Source organism: Panthera onca, chromosome A1 (assembly GCF_046562875.1).
Source record: "Panthera onca isolate mPanOnc1 chromosome A1, mPanOnc1 haplotype 2, whole genome shotgun sequence".
Taxonomy (NCBI): domain Eukaryota; kingdom Metazoa; phylum Chordata; class Mammalia; order Carnivora; family Felidae; genus Panthera; species Panthera onca.
In genome coordinates, this window is record NC_138339.1 from 64,706,819 (window position 1) to 64,719,108 (window position 12,290).

Below are 12,290 nucleotides of genomic sequence, written 5' to 3' on the forward strand. Positions count from 1 at the left end.
TGGAAAATAATTTTATGCCTGGTCAGGAGTAAGGTTGGAATGAATACATTTTAATATCAAAAGTAAGCTAGTGCAGAATTAGAATTTAGTTTTCTCTCTGTTAAAAGGACAAAGTTATTTGGGTTTTTAAAAATTTTTTTTAATGTTTATTTATTTTTGAGAGACAGAGACAGAGAGAGACAGAGCATGAGTGGGTAAGGAGCAGAGAGAGAGGGAGACACAGAATCCAAAGCTGCTCCAGGCTCTGAGCTGTCAGCATAGAGCCCGACGCGGGGCTCGAACTCACGAACTGCGAGATCATGACCTGAGCCGAAGTTGGCGCTTAGCCAACTGAGCCACCCAGGCATTCCTATTTGTTTTCTTTTTTGGACTTTTGGTCTCCTTCTGATAACAGATTGTGAAAGTTTCTGTACTTTTAAGGGATCTGCTTAGAAGACAACGATTCTGTGATCTCTTTTGTTATGTTTGTATAGACGTAGAAGTGTTCTAAAAATTATGTGAAAGTCTTGAAAATCTGATATGTCCTGGTACAAAGTCATCACTTGTAATTATTACTCGCTTAGCTTCTGAAATTGCTGTCATCAAAATCGAGGCACACACTAAACAGACTGACCCCAAGAATCCAGAAAGTGTCCCAGCTGACTTTTATACAAAGGCAACATCAAGGAAGTCCATAAAGATTGTGGCACATGTGGATGGAGTTCGTTCTGCTTCTGCAAAAACGTCCCCTCATTGCCAGACCTTTGTCATCCTGAAATCCTGGCAACGGGACAACAGCGTGCTCCTGAATCTGAGAAATTACCAGTTTTCGCGTTCCTTCACCAGCCACAGTGCATTTCAGATGACTCGGGTTGTGAGTAGACATGGGTAGGGAGCCAGCTGTAAAACTTCAGAAAAGGTCTATCGGCAATGTCTGACCTGTCAGGTCCGTGATCCTGGAAAAACTATTTTTGTCTCCAGAGGCGTCAGGACCTCCCTGTGGATCTTTGAGCACCTATAGCTTGACTTCATTCGGTTGCCACCTAGTATGGATTGTTAATATGTTCCTGTGATTGCACATATGTTTTCCGGATGGGTTGAAACTTTCCCCTGCCATGACGGTGGCAAAAAAAAGTGTTAGAGAGGGGCACCTGGGTGGTTCAGTAGGTTAAGCATCTGACTTCGACTTGGGTCATGATCTCACAGCTCATGAGTTCGAGCCCCGCATCGGGCTCTGTGCTGACTGCTCAGAGCCTGGATCCTGTTTCAGATTCTGTGTCTCCCTCTCTCTCTGCCCTTCCCCTGTTCATGCTCTGTCTCTCTCTGTCTCAAAAATAAATAAACATTAAAAAAATTTTTTTAAAGTGTTAGAGAATATGTTTCCCACTTGGGGCATACATTCCAGAGTCTCCGGTGATCAAGGCACCTGCTGCACAGGACAAATCATACAAGCCTTAACAAAAACCTTACAAACTCCTTGGAACTGACACTGTCCCTGTCACCCTCAATCATCAGGTAAGGCTGAGTGACTTAACGGGATCCTCCAACCTAAAATTTTTTAAATTGCCCAAACTGCTGGCCTTCCCTGGCCCAAGGTATTGTCGTTGGTCTTGCTGACTGTTTGTTCCCAGTAACTTTTTGGGTTCTGTAAATTCACTCCACATGCGAGAGTCACTGCAGACCAATGTCTGCTGTCTGCAGCCTTCTGCAACCTTCTGACGCCTCATGGTCTTATGCTACTATGACCAGTTACTGCAAGGTTCTAACGTCTTCTGCTGAAGCCTAGAACCAATCAGGTGAAGAAGCCTTTTTCACGCACTTCCCAACGCATCATCGGGCCCCTGGGTGGCTGCTTAGAAAGCCACATCCCTAGGTACCACACCCTGCGACGTGATATCACACCCAAATTCACAAGTAGAGAGGTGGCTCAGCACAGGGGAGGTGTCAACCAAGAGAGAAAGAAAGAAACAGTGGAAGGTATCTGAGAAAGCTCAAGTTTGTGCCCCAAGGTACACATCAACTTGAGGAAGTGAATAAAACCAGAACAAACCATGAATAAAGGTGATCCGAGCCAAACACTGAGCCTATTTGTAAGTGCCCCTATTTGGAGAATTTGAGTGAAATTTTCCTTCCCAAGGTTTAGAGAAAGGGGCTCTGGAGTAAAATCAGAGATTAAGCGAGCCCTGCCCCTTCGCAGCTGAGTCCCTGAGCTCCTTCTATCTCTCTGTCTACAAATTGAGAACACTCCTCGCCTCTGGGAAATTAAAATAACAGGGGTCTCTGGCTGGCTCAGTCAGTGAAGCAGGCAACTCTCCAACTCAGGGTTGTGAGTTAGAGCCCCACATTGCAGGTAGAAATCACTTTTAAAAAGATAACATCCCTAGATTGGCACACGCTCATGTTTAATAAGTCCGTAGACGGTTTCTTCCCCTTCCTTCTTATTTATGTAACATTGTTCATCTGTCACAATGATGAGATACTCAGCAGAGGAGTTTAAGACCTGAATAACTATCCGTGACCCCTTTAAAATCTCTCAGCTGTACATTTCAGGTAAGAAAGAAAGGTAGGGTGACTATAAAGGAGTTATTAGCTGCGAGGTATGAATTTTAATGAAGTTTAATTTTAGAACAATTTTCTGAATGTTATCCTCAGCTTTCCTCACTCAACAAATATTTGTGAAGCATCTACGTGTCAGGCATAGATTCCTAGACCGTGTTTCGGTGAATGGGCACCTTTGGAGGTAGACACTTTCAGAATCTGATGTTGCAATCAGAGCATCATTTTGGTAACAGTGAACTGTGAGAGCAAATCTTCCAGTGTCTTTGCAGCTCCGGAAGTGGGCTTGGGGATATTGCTGGCAGGGGTCACATGGTAACTGCTATGACCCAGAGGGTGGCTCCAGCTACCTTCAGGGACTTGGTCTTTATTCAGTCATGTCTTGCTTTAGCACATGCTGTTCCCAGTAACTGGATTTCACCTCCTCATCCTTTAAACAAACAAACAAACCAACAAACAAAAACTTCTCCTCTGAACAGCCTGGCCTTCCCTTTCTCCACCATCACCCCAGGGTAGTTCAGACACCTGCCCTCCACCCTGCTCTATCACAGCACCCCCTGCAACCTGCAGAAGGGCTCCTTGTGGACAGAATCACACTGACTCATCTGGCTAAGCCTAACACATGCTTGGCACATAGCTGGCACCCAATGGAGGAAAGAAAGGCAGGAGGAAAACAGCAAGGAAACCGACTACATTAATACCTCAATACTTGACCATATACATAAATATGTAACTCCATGAATATAGAAATATGTATACGACTGGGTCAACACGTAAAAGAATAGGCGTTTTATACATTTATGTAGTATGTAGAACGTGAATTTCGACGAAGTAATTCTGCAAAGTTGTTTTGGTTTTAAGCTTCGAGTTTCAGCGTCTCAATTCAGTGGGCAAAGAATCATCATTTTTGTTCTTGCTGCAGAAACTGAAATAGAGAGAGAGAAGATTGTATCATCCAATTTACTTATTAGTCACAACTTATAAATGGATGGAAACCCCATTCAAACGGAGTTCAGGGAATTTATTGGCTCTGGTAATTGGGAGTCCAGGGAGCATATTATCTTTGAGAATAGCTGGATCTGGGGGCTTTTCCTGCTTCTCAGTTCCCTTTTCTTCCAGGCTGACTTTATTCAGATTCAGATTTACATCATTGATCCTTCTAGCAAGTTCAGTGAACAAAACAACTGTGTTCCAGCAGCGGCAGAGGAAGTCTCAGAACTGAGTCCCATTAGTATGTCTTGAGTCCTGCGCCGATCTCTGAACCCATCCCTGTAGGTGGGCGTGGGGGGCAGGGATGTCCAAACAGGCCTGGGCCATGGCTCACCCCCAGAGTTTGGGCCTGTGTCAGAGCCCCCTGAACACCATGGGAAAGAGTGGGAGGGGTGCGGCTCTCCAAAAGGACATTCAGCTGCTGTCAACAGAAGAGGGAACGGTTTCTGGAAGGCAGAGCAGTATGTGATCAAAGTAAAGTGATGACAGAGAGTGGAATTGATGGCTTTTTTTTTTTTTAACGTTTATTTTTGAGACAGAGAGAGACAGAGCATGAATGGGGGAGGGTCAGAGAGAGAGGGAGACACAGAATCGGAAGCAGTCTCCAGGCTCTGAGCCATCAGCCCAGAGCCCGACGCAGGGCTCGAACTCACGGACCGTGAGATCGTGACCTGAGCTGAGGTCGGACGCTTAACCGACTGAACTACCCAGGCGCCCCAAGGAATTGATGGCTTTCTACAGGATAGAACTTTCAAAGTGCTTCGGGTGGTGGGGGTGGAGAGCGGGGTTAGTTCCTGAGCTTGGGCAGTAGCCCTGGGAATAGAAGGGAAGGAGGGAGTGGAAAGATAACTGGGAGGGAGCTTGGGAGAGTCAGGGTAATGATCAGGCTATGCTGGGCAAGGAGACAGAACAGACAGGGAGGCAAGCAAGACAGCCAGGTGACATGTGGACTGGACAGATGGCGTGAAGACCAGAGCTTCAAGGGGGACTCTCGTGCATGAGTTCTACCCTGAAAGCAACCCCATTTCCCTTTAACGTCATTAAAACCTGGGAATCTCATTTCCTAGTTTGGGGAAACTTCCTTACGCTCTTTCTTCATTCAAAAGGAGCCTGGTCTTTGGAATCTGGTTTCCGAAAAACACGGCGACTCCATTATTATTATCACTATTAATCTCCTGATTGAATAGGGAGAACATTGGATTTGCAGCCTAACAAAGCTTGTCAAACCCTGCTCCCCCACTGGGCAGCCACGTTGACCAAGTCCCTTCCCTCTCGGAGCCTCAGTTTTCCAAATCGTAAAATGGGGGTGAACCAGAACTACCTCGTAATATTCTTCTAATGCATATCAGCCACTAGATAATACCCACAATACAGCAAGTGCTCAGCTCCTATTAGCTGCTATTTTGTGATTCATGGCGCTGTAAAGTTTATAGGTCTAAAAAAGCCCGGTAATGAGTGCTTCATAACAAGATCGCAACTAAAGCCAGCATTGGAAGGTCCCCAGATGCGTCTACAGCATTGGAATTTTTCATTATGAAGCAAATGCTTCCACTTTCTGAAAATCAACATTAAGCCGGGGACTTTTTTTTTTTTTCTCCCCAGCACCACTCAGGCTTCCCAGAGGGTAGCAGTACTTAGATAATTCATTTTTAAATCAGCTGAGCCACGTGAGAAAAGGTCACGTCTTATCAAAATACTGCGTGGCAGAAAGGAGCAAGAGGGGAGCTTGGCTGGATTTGAACTTGAGCTGCGGCCTGCACTTTTGTGGGCAAGTCAACGACTTGCTGTTTTTCCCACCGTGCAGGCCCACCCCTCATCCCCCAACACTCACTGATTACTAGGCATTAGCCATTACTAGTCATTAGTCATTAGATTATTAGCCATTAGCCTGGGGACAGGGCTCCAGGAGACCTGACCTTTGCCCTAAGTAGCTCCTGATCTACAGCAGGAGTTCGTGAACTGTATAGAGAGCCAGATAGTAGGTATTTTAGACTTTGCAGGCTACATGGCTTCTGTCACTACTCATCCTAGTCCATCGCACAGAAGTAGCCAGGGACAATCGGTAAACAGACGGTGGGGCTGTGTTCCAACAACACTTTACAAGTGGCCCTAGTTTGCGCTTTGTTTATTCTCTTACTGACAGAGAGGTGTTCAAGTTTCCTACCTTATTCAAAGCAATTGGCAGTGGAAATTGTTTGCTTAAAACACGAAATCACTGCCCCTCCCCTGTTCATGCTGTGTCTCTCTCTGTCTGAAAAATAAATAAAAGTTAAAAAAAAAATTAAAAAAAAAATGGGGCGCCTGGGTGGCTCAGTCGGTTAAGCGTCCGACTTCGGCTCAGGTCACGATCTCGCGGTTCGCGGGTTCGAGCCCCGCGTCGGGCTCTGGGCTGATGGCTCAGAGCCTGGAGCCTGCTTCCGATTCTGTGTCTCCCTCTCTCTCTGCCCCTCCCCTGTTCATGCTGTGTCTCTCTCTGTCTGAAAAATAAATAAAAGTTAAAAAAAAAAAAATTAAAAAAAAAAACACGAAATCAAAACTTACACAAATATATCTTGGGCATTTTATTTCGCTCTACAGCATATTGAAATAAGAAACCACCTTGAGCTAAATGCTAAGGAAAATATTACTTGGTCGTGAGCCACAGCTCAAACCGTGCTCAGAAGCAAATACGTAGCTTTCAATGCCTATATTTAAACAGAAGAAAGTCTGGGAGACCCTCCTCTAAGAATCCGTCACAAGAAGTTAGAAAAAGAAGGGCACATTAAACCCAAATGAAATAGAAGAAAGGAAATAATAAAGAACAGAAATTAATTCACTAAAATGGAGACAAATTAAGTCTTGCATGGAGAGCATCAAGTGTGTAATCAACACGCAGTGAAGGGTAGCCTTCCCTTTCACTTACGTTGGCATGCTGGAAGCATTACCCCATTCAGCATAATACTGGCTTGGGAACTGAGATAAATATATTTTTATCACGTTAAGGAAGAATTGGTGAATTCCTATTTTATTATTAAGCATTGGATTGCGGCAAAGGCCTTTCAGCAGAGAGGTGATCACGTGATTTTTTTCTTGAAAGGGTTTTTTTTTTTTTTAATGTGTATTTATCTTTGACAGAAAGAGAGAGAGAGCGTGTGAGCAGGGGAGGGGCAGAGAGAAGTGGGGACAAGGGTCCGAAGCAGGCTCTGGTGCTGACAGCAGAGAGCCCATCTCGGGGTTTGAACTCACAAACTGTGAGATCACCGACCTGAGCCGAAGTCATGACCTGCTTAACCACCTGAGCCACCCAGGCACTCCCTGATTTTTCTCTTTAAGTCATTAAATTTCAGTCAATTTCTGATATGAACTCACCCTTGAATTCCTGAAATAAACTCTACTTGGTCCTATCATATTGTTTATGTTTTCTTTCATTTCTGAGAGGTCTTTTTTTTTTTTTAAGTCTTTCACTTTTAACTAGATGTTGCATATGGCTTCTAATACTTCAGAATTTTGTATTATTATTCACAAGTGCCATTGTAGTTTTCTTTTTGTCTCAATTTTGATCATATTTACTAATGTTATTGCGTAAAAAAATGGAAAACGTGATTCTTTTCCTTTTTCTTTGCTCTAGATTAGCTCAAATAAAATCGGAACGATCCATTATTTATGTAGCCTTCTGTTTTAAAGAATTACAGATTTATAGAAAAATTGTAAAAAAAACAAAAACAAAAAAGAGTATGACTTTACCATAAGCCCAGATTCCCGAAATGCATATATCATTTTTTTTCCTGAATCTTTTGAGAGTAAATTATAGATATATCCCTCTAGCCCTGGATACTTCGGTGTGTGTTTTCTAAACACAAAGATATATCCTTACAACGATCACGATACAATCGTCAAAACCAGGAAATTAACACTGATACAGTGCTAACATCTAATCCACAGGCCTTATTCAAGTTTTATCAGTTTTCTCAAGTGTCTTTCATAGAAATACTGTTTTCTAGTTAGTGCCAGCCCAGCATCACACATGCACTTAGCTGCCACCTCTCTTGAGTCCCCTTTAATCTGGAGCAATTCCTCAGTCTTTGTCCTCGACAAGCCTGACATTTTGACGCGTGCAGGCTATTTCTTTTGTGTAATATCCTCCACCGGAGTTTGTCCGATGCTTCCTCGTGACTAGATTCAAGTTACGCATTTTGTGTGAGAAATGCCACGGAGGGGCGGTTATGTCCTTTTTAGTGCGTGGTATCTGGAGACACATGAATGTTCGTCTGTTAACAAGTCGTGCTAACTTTGATCATTGATGAATGTGGTGTCTACCAGATCCACCCCCTAAGGAGTATCTGTTCTTGAATAGTTTGGTAAAAATTCCTCTAGAAACTTCATAGCTTTCCCCCCCCCCACCCCCATGGAAGGGATAGTAGCTCTTTCAAAACTTTATATTCAGTTTATTTAGACTTTAATCTCTTCTAAGATAAGATTTGAAAAATCACACTTCCCTGGAAAATTGTTTATTTCATCTAAGTCTAAATTGGTCTTTTTTAGGGAGTGGGATACATAAATGCCTGCACAGATAATTACAGCTGACAGGGCCTGCAGGACTGGGGCTGAAGAGGCAAGTTGAGGACAACTCAGAAAAAGTCTGTTAACTGTGCCGCCGCCGGGACTCTCCCTGGAGAGTGACGGGGATCCTGTGAAAGGGGTCGGGCTGGGGAGTGGCCATGATCAGACAGGGGTGTGTAAACAGTGGGGGTGATCGTGGGGTGGCAGCTACAGACCATTAGGAGCCGGGAGTCAGGCAGGCAGACGCGCGTGAGGACGATATGCCTACTCTGGGTGAGATGCGCATTCTAGTGACTGTCCCTTGAGTGGAAGAAAGAGGTGCGTCCAGTGGCTCTCTGACATCCCCTGCAGAGCCAGTCTACAAGGACACGCAGCCAGTGGGAACTGCAGGGGCCGGCAGCACAACTTACACTGGTAGAGTGACAGATTACAGCAGAGTCAGGGTCCATCTAGCAGGCAGGCTGAAACGGAGGTGGCCGAGAGTGGGCGTGGCCTCCAGAAGGGGAACTCGCTTCCTGGTGTTTTCAGTTGTTGCAAATGATTCTGGGACACATCCGGTTCTCACCATGTCATCGGTGTCATTTACCATGCTAAGGCGCGTGCGTGAGTGTACACACACACACACACACACACACACACACACACAGGAGGAAATAAATAGAACACTCAGGGGAGCGATCAAAGTTTGAATCTCTTTTTTCTTTCTTTCCTTGCACTGCATCCTTTCTGAGGCAGCGGTCATAACCCATTTATAACTGCGAACACTTACCGAGCGTTTCCTGTGCACCGTGTACTGTGCCAAACGTTTTATGCATTTTATTAATCTCATTGAATCTTTAAAAAAAAAAAAAAATACACTGTTCTGTGAGTATCACCATCTGGCTTTTGAGGATGAGAAAACCAAGGCTCAGCAAGAGAGTGCCGGAGCAGGAACTCAAACTGGATCTAACCTGACTCCGGACACCGATGCCTTCCAGAAATGACTGCTATTCCTTCTGTTTTTCCAGCATTTCTGATTCATAGTAACGTAACGGTATCCTGTTCGATCACCACAGCAACGCCCCACAAAACCATTGCCATGTTCCAGGAGAGGGTAGGGTTTGGAGAGGGACAGTGACTAGCCTAGGGTCACACAGCGAGGAAGCAAGGTTTGTATCCAGCCTTCTAAGACAATGGTCCTAACCATTCGGATACCCTGCCCGCTTCCTTCCTAGGAGCTTCATTCCCGCCTGGATTGATATGCATCTTTTATTTCCGATTCTGAATGACTAATCTCATTATAATATATCCGCTGAACTTACAGTAGCAAAGAATCTAAAGTTGACCACTGCCCCATGTATCTCTCCCACACACACACAAGATATACTATTACTGACTACTGCTATTGAACGTAACCCTTGACACGCTTGAAAAAGAAATTTCCTTATGACTTTGTTCGAAAGTGCCTTTGCGCCCAAATTGCAGAAGAGTTCACAGAACTGTCTTTAAATTTTTTTTTTTTAACGTTTATTTATTTTTGAGACAGAGAGAGGCAGAGCATGAACAGGGGAGGGGCAGAGAGAGAGGGAGACACAGAATCCGAAACAGGCTCCAGGCTCCTAGCTGTCAGCACAGAGCCCGAGGAGGGGCTCAAACTCACGGGCCGTGAGATCATGACCTGAGCCGAAGTCGGATGCTTAACCGACCGAGCCACCCAGGCACCCCATCCAGAATTGTCTTAAAATGCTTTTGGAAGCGATGTGTTCCTTGCTCCTTAACAAGGCCTGGACTGAGGTGAGGCATATTGATTGTATTCATAATGATCTTGAAATCTACGCCTTTCACTTTTTAAGGATCAAGCTAAAAGCAGAAAAAAGAAAAGTCATGGTTGAGGGGCTTTGCCTGGCTGGCCAAGACAGATTCACCGGCTGCCTCTCGAGTCTCCTGTCAGCGCTGGCCATGGGGGACAGGCCACCACTGCCATTTCAGAGCAACTAATGAACCAAGAAGAAAGGGATTACCCCTTCCTTCAGACTCACCACATGCCAGGGGCTGTGCTCAGCACTGCACACGTTTGGGAGGATGCATAGCAAAAGGGCTAAATGTGCATGCTCAGGAACCCGCCTGTCTGGGTTTGAAGCCCACATCTGCCTTACTGACTGGAGGCCTTGGCCAAGTCTCTTAGCCTCTCTATGCCTCAGTGTCTCCTCTGTAAAATGAGGGCGCACAGTACCTACCTCATCGGATCATTGCCAGGCAGGACATGTCGAGCACTTGAAACAATTCCCGGCACACAGTGAGAGCCTCTCTGTAAGTATCCAGAGTAATTATTACTACTGCCTTATCAAAGCCTCACATCCATCCTGTGGTTGAGGGGTTCTTGTCCTCTTCTGGAGGATGGGGAAACTGAGGCTCAGAGCAACAAAGTGACTATGGCTGGGGAAGCCTCTGGAAAAGTTGAATTTAGCCCAGCTTAATTCATTTTTTAGCCGCTGGGCTCTGTACCCACATTTGCCTGCAAGATTCATGCTCTAGCTGAATCGTGTCCCACAAGTAGAAATTCAGAAGGGCCATCACCATAGGACAGTAGTGAAAGGCTGCTGACAACCAGACACACAAGAGGTTGGTCTTGTTCAATTCTGCTATTGCCTCTGAGTCTCAGCATTCTAGTAACATGGTTCCCTGCATCAGTCTAGCCACTCACCCACCCATCCATCCACTCACCCCCATCCATATATCCATCTATCCACCCACTCATCCAACCACTCAACCCCCATCCATATATCCACCCACTCATCCACTCAACCCCCATCCATAGATCTATCTATCCACCCACCCACCCATCCACTCACCACCCCCCCCATCCATATATCCATCCATCGACCCAGTCACCCACCCATCAACAAACATTTACGGAGATTATTCTCTTTGCCTCCTCCTGCTGAAACTGCCAAAATCTTTATAATAATACCAGGTTGAAGTGCAGACTGAATTCTGTACTGGGTGCTAGAGGGGCATAAAAGGATTCTGACAGGTCTTAACACAAAACGTACACCTTTTATTTTCAGTATCCAGAATACATTTACCTTCTACGTCTACTACACCCCAACAGCGAAGGATTTACTCATGAGACACTTATCAATCCTCATCCAAGGCAAATTGACTAGTTCGATCTACAGCTGACACATCCCACTTCACTAGCTTGAGACATACATACTTTTCCCAATATTCAGGTGAAACTGGGCCAACCTCCCATCCTACTTCTCAGGGAGTATCTTTCCTCCCTCCCGGGATGACCCAGCAGGCAGTTCAGCCTCAGGAGACAGGTCTGGTAGCCATCATCAAAAGGTCAGAAAACAAAAATCCCTGCTTGGCTTAACAGTTGGCCTAACTGTGGCTGTCTAGCTTTTGTAGCTGACGGGGCCACACTACTGTAAATCTGACACAGGCTTCCTGACATCAGGGCCGTCTCTGCCTGGGACAGGCGTCCCCACGGCTGGGCCTCTACTGCTTCTCCAGATGCACAAGAAGGAGGGAAGCGAGAATGGGGCTCTTCCCCTCTTCCCAAGTGTTATGAGTCAGCTAGATGGTAGCAACAATCCTCTACCGTCCTGAGCAAAGCTTCTCGGGGACTCATTTCTCTCTACACATACCACATGTGTGCACATTTCCATGCATTATCCATGATCCAAGAAGTCTGTGTTAGAAAAACCCAAGTATCACACCATGTGCTCTGCCTAGCACCAGTCCTCCTCTAAATTCTTAGGGGAGTTTCCCATCCAAGTACTAACCAGGCCCGACCCTGCTTAGCTTCCGAGATCAGACGAGATCGGGCGCGTTCAGGGTGGTATGGCCGTAGACTATTCTTAGGGGAGTTTACACAAAGAAGCAGGTGAGTCAGATCATTGGGCCCAATGTTTGGTTCTTCACAAGGCCAAGGGGCTCATCCCACCACCAGAACCCCGGCTTGGCCTCTGCGCACGCCCCTGTCTGGTCTAGAAGAAGTCCCTCCCTCCCCCAGACCTGGCCCATCTACATCCTGCCCCGTGATAATTGTTTGTTGGAATGGCCGTTCTCTTGATCCCTGTTTTCCGAAAGACTGATAATGGCACATGTCCCCCAATCTGAGATGCCCAGTCACCATCCTGTATTCTTTTCCAAATTTTCCACCACCTCGTTTTCCGAGATCCTCCCCTTCTTCCCTGGAAAGCATTATTATGCAGTGGGAGGGAGACTCTACAGGCTGT

At 45.7% G+C, this 12,290-nt stretch overlaps 1 pseudogene; it reads right to left on the reverse strand.

Moving 5' to 3' along the window:
- Positions 1-11,777: 11,777 nt before the first annotated feature.
- LOC132682580 (5S ribosomal RNA) lies at positions 11,778-11,904 on the reverse strand (annotated as a pseudogene).
- Between the last annotated feature and the right edge of the window lie 386 nt (positions 11,905-12,290).